This window comes from Sardina pilchardus, chromosome 16, assembly GCF_963854185.1.
Source record: "Sardina pilchardus chromosome 16, fSarPil1.1, whole genome shotgun sequence".
Lineage (NCBI taxonomy): Eukaryota > Metazoa > Chordata > Actinopteri > Clupeiformes > Clupeidae > Sardina > Sardina pilchardus.
Window position 1 is genome coordinate 29,890,165 of NC_085009.1, and position 5,000 is coordinate 29,895,164.

General features: G+C 49.8%; 1 protein-coding gene across 1 annotated transcript in view; it reads right to left on the reverse strand.

Annotated features, from left to right (window-relative positions):
* LOC134059980 (RAS guanyl-releasing protein 2-like) overlaps positions 1–5,000 on the reverse strand; it is an 87,324-nt gene that overhangs the window by 61,927 nt on the left and 20,397 nt on the right. The window lies entirely within an intron of this gene.

The window sequence follows — 5,000 nt, forward strand, 5'->3', positions numbered from 1 at the left end:
CATTAGTGTGTGTGAAATATGCCCTCTGGGTTCACTGGGTGGCCGGGCTGCAGAGAGCTTCTGTTAAACCTGAGTCCATTTTTATCCAGCAGCTTAGAACACACTTTAAACAAACCAAAATAGATCACATCCAAAGCGCTTAACTCTAATTCAGACTTGCAGTAATGTCTCTATTCATCCACTACCTCCCACCACTACAAACTAACCGACACCGAAACACTCATTTGAAACGCAATAACTCTCGTGTACAGAACATAAACATAAGTCAGTGGTTATCTGTTAAACAATTTGATTCTATTTAGCGTCATAACATATCAGTATATCTTAAGCCCAAGTTGAACTTGATCAATCGACTTGATGTCCTTGAACTTGCGATGACATCAGCACTAAGAGGAGAGAGGCTCCTCCCCTTCCTGTGAAAAGGGAAGTTGGGGCTGTCCAGGGCTCCACAATTAACCGATTCTGAAGCGACACTAACGAGTTTCTTGCACCTTAAAATAATGATGCCAAAATCATTTCAGTGGTTCATCAACTCGTAACAGAGTGAACAGCACTTCTGCTTTTGCTTCGTGGCCCTCTGTCGGCTATAACCACGGTATGTAAGTTTACCAGATCGGGTAGCGTACCTGTAGTTCGATGGAATCAGACATACAGTAAAAAACTACAAATCTGACTTGCTTCGATGTTGCAATACATCATACTTTCATAATCTCATGCAACATGCTCTACCTTGTCTGTGGACATCGTTATTTGCTGGGTAAACAAATAGCATGCATGTGACAGAGGAAAAGTGCTTTAGTGTTGCTTTAACTGTAGTTTTAAACTAGCTAATCACACAGGCTGCCATTAATTGTGAAACTTGCAACTCTGTCCCAGTCCCTCTGTCACATCTATGATAGTCCCATTCATGTCATCCTCCTTGTGTGACAGACAGCAAAGCTCACCAGTCAGGAGTGTTGTGCTTCTCATGCACTAGGCATGCTCACCAAACAGAAGTGGACAAACCTGAAGCCATTACTGAATTGAAGCTTGACTTCTGAAAAAATTACAAATCTGACTCTGCAAATCAACTCTGGAACTCTGCTGACTCTGCAAATCAAATCACTATTCCAATATCTGTCACCACAATTTATTTTCGTTTTATTTCATATCGACAGTACTGTGCTGACAAACAGAGATGTGAAAAATCATTTCCCTTTAAGTGCGGAATTATCATGCTTGCTTTATGAACAACTGTTCACATATATTTGTGTACACAACACTCACACAACTGTCTATACTGTGAATAAAACCTTTGCCTGTGTTCTGTTCAAATGAAATACATCTCCAGGCTTGTATCTTCAGTCAAGCCATTGTGTGGTTACAATTACACTGCGTCCGTGAGGACAGAGGCTGCTGTTTATATCGGCGGATTTCCCTTGTGTCTGTCTCTTGCGGCGTCACTGTGACTTTACACTGTAGCTCGGGCTAGATAGTCCACCACTGAGCCCTTATCGCATATTTATTTATACGCACGGCTACAGACAGAGTCGCTTTATTGAACACGAGGTGAAGACCACATAGAGCTACAGTATCGTCGGCCTGACAGCTTCGGAGAAAGAAGGCAGGGAAGGTGAAGCTTTTTTAAACTTTGTCATTAAACAAGCTTTATTTCAAGAGTGCACACGAAGCCAGCTATGCTAATAACTGTCAAGAGACATTTACACACACACACACACACACACACACACACACTAACAGACACGCACACACACACACACACACACACACACACACACACACACACACAGGCACAGTTTCTAAGAAAACACAGATCATCTCACACATTTAACCATTTCCTGTGTGGGCACACACACATACTAACTCAACTGTGCACTAATGATGTGTGTATTACACGAGTGAGTGAGTGAGAGAATCACCAGTGGGATATAACCTAACCATAATAATGAGGATACGATTACAGGGATGTGTGTGTATTAGAGACTTTTTATTTAACGTCGGGGAGAATTATAGAGGTACTCTGAGAAAGACTGAGATGAGAGCTGAGCTGGAGGGAGATTGTGGTGTGGGGGATCAGCGTGTGTGTGTGTGTGTGTGTGTGTGTGTGTGTGTGTGTGTGTGTGTGTGTATGTAAGAGGGAGGGGATGCAAGAGACCACGCAAACCAGCCGTGAGGAGAAAAGAGAGCTTTTTATGGCTTCTTCTTGTGTGGTGATGGAATGGAGGCACTGCGGCAGAAGCAAATCCATGTGTGTGTGTGTGTGTGTGTGTGTGTGTGTGTGTGTGTGTGTGTGTGTGTGTGTGTGTGTGTGTGTGTTGCTGGCTGTCTCTGCTGCAGAGAGGTGGGCGGACACACTCAATTACAGTCCTCACACACACAGTCTGAGAGACAGCAGAGAAGAGAGGACACAGAAAATAAAGAGGAAGAGAGGAAATGAGGAAAAGGGAAGAGGGAGAGAGAGAATAGTGAAACTGAGAGAAAGAGAGGGAGAGAGAGGCAGTGAGAAAGAGAGAGAGAGAAAGTGAAAGAATGAGGGAGGGAGAGAGAAAGAGAGACTGATAGAATGAGGGAGGGAGAGAGAGAGAGACTGATAGAATGAGGGAGGGAGGGAGAGAGACAGATGGTACAAGAAAGTGAAGTGAACAAATAAAAACAAATTGAAATGGAGAGAATGAGAGAGAGAGAGGGAGAGGGAGAGGGAGAGAGAGGGAGGGAGAGAGAGAGAGAGATGGTGAGTTCCTTCAGTGAGTTAATCCGAGGCCTCTGGCACCTCCATCATTCTGGGTTAGCAAACGCATTAGAGACCAGATGCAGCACCACAATAACTCCCTCTCCACACACACATCCACATCCACCCTCCTCCATCTCTCCACACATCCACCCTCCTCCATCTCCCCACACATCCACCCTCCTCCATCTCCCCACACATCCACCCTCCTCCATCTCTCTCCCCACACCTCCACCCTCCTCCATCTCTCTCCCCACACATCCACCCTCCTCCATCTCCCCACACATCCACCCTCCTCCATCTCTCCATCTCCACACATCCACCCTCCTCCAATCTCTCTCCACCAACACATCCACCCCCCCATCACACACACCACACTCCACCCTCCTCCAACTCCCCCACACATCCCACCCTCACCACCACCCCACCACCACACCCACACCAACACAACCCCACACCACCACCACCTCCACACTCCCCCACACAACCACCCACCCCATCACTCCCCACACACCACCCACATCCAACACTCACCCCCACACATCCACCCACCTCCCCTCACCCCCCACACCCACTCCACCCCATCACCCCACACATCCACCTCCTCCATCTCCCCACACATCCACCATCTCCTCCACACATCACCACCTCCACTCCCACACAACCACCACCTCCTCCAACTCCCCACACATCCGTTGGGGTTGGGGGGGGAAGGGGGGACAGAAATGCCTAAGGGGGCCTATAAGCCCACCCTCCTCCCCTCTCTCCCCACAAATCCACCCTCCTCCATCTCTCTCCCCACACATCCACCCTCCTCCACTCTCCCCACACATCCACCCTCCTCCATCTCCCCACACATCCACCCTCCTCCATCTCTCCACACATCCACCCTCCTCCATCTCCCCACACATCCACCCTCCTCCATCTCCCCACACATCCACCCTCCTCCATCTCTCTCCCCACACCTCCACCCTCCTCCATCTCTCTCCCCACACATCCACCCTCCTCCATCTCTCCCCACACATCCACCCTCCTCCATCTCTCTCCCCACACACATCCACCTCCTCCCTCTCCCCACACATCCACCTCCTCCATCTCCCCACACATCCACCTCCTCCATCTCCCCACACATCCACCCTCCTCCATCTCCCCACACATCCACCTCCTCCATCTCCCCACACATCCACCCTCCTCCATCTCTCTCCCCACACATCCACCCTCCTCCATCTCTCTCCCCACACATCCACCCTCCTCCATCTCTCTCCCTCTCACCACACACATCCACCTCCTCCCTCTCCCCACACATCCACCTCCTCCATCTCCCCACACATCCACCCTCCTCCATCTCCCCACACATCCACCCTCCTCCATCTCTCTCCCCACACATCCACCCTCCTCCATCTCACCACACACATCCACCCTCCTCCATCTCTCTCCCCACACATCCACCCTCCTCCATCTCTCCCCACACATCCACCTCCTCCATCTCCCCACACATCCACCCTCCTCCATCTCTCTCCCTCTCTCCCCACACATCCACCCTCCTCCATCTCCCCACACATCCACCCTCCACATTTCCACACCTCTATCTCCCCCAAACACATCTCAGGATGGTCGTCTATTCTAGTCAATCACTGGTTGGAATACCAGTCTATTCTAGCCAATCACAGGTTGGAATACCAGTCTATTTTAACCAATCACAGGTTGGAATACCTGTCTATTCTAGTCAATCACAGGTTGGAATACCAGTCTATTCTAGCCAATCACAGCAGCCGATGCCCGTGTAGTCAGTGAGAGACGGTTGCCCCACCCCTGAGTTTGTCTGTTCCCTGCGGAGCCACGGTAACCTTTCGTCACGTCTGACAGCCTCGTAGGAAAACAAATAGCAGACTTCAGAGAGAGGAAGAGGGGAGGGGTGGGGTTGGGTCGGATGGGGTGGTGTTATCATGGTCCTGGGGGGGTTATCATGGTCATGAGAAGGGGTTGGGGGGGTGGGTGGTGTGGCTGGAGTGGGGTGGTGTTTTTTTAGGTCATGACCTTTAGGGCATTAGGCTCCTTGTCCACATCCTGCCCAGCGTGGGGCTTGTTTGTGTCCAGTGTGAATGTCCTCCACACACACGTTAGTCGGGTACACACACGTTAGTTGGGTTGGGGTTGTTTTGTCTCGTACTTATGTCACGTTTTCTGTTTTTGTGTCGTGTTTGTCAGCTAAGTCCCCAGTGGGACGTCTTGGCAGTGTTTCCCCACAAAAGGAATAAATCACATCTGTGTT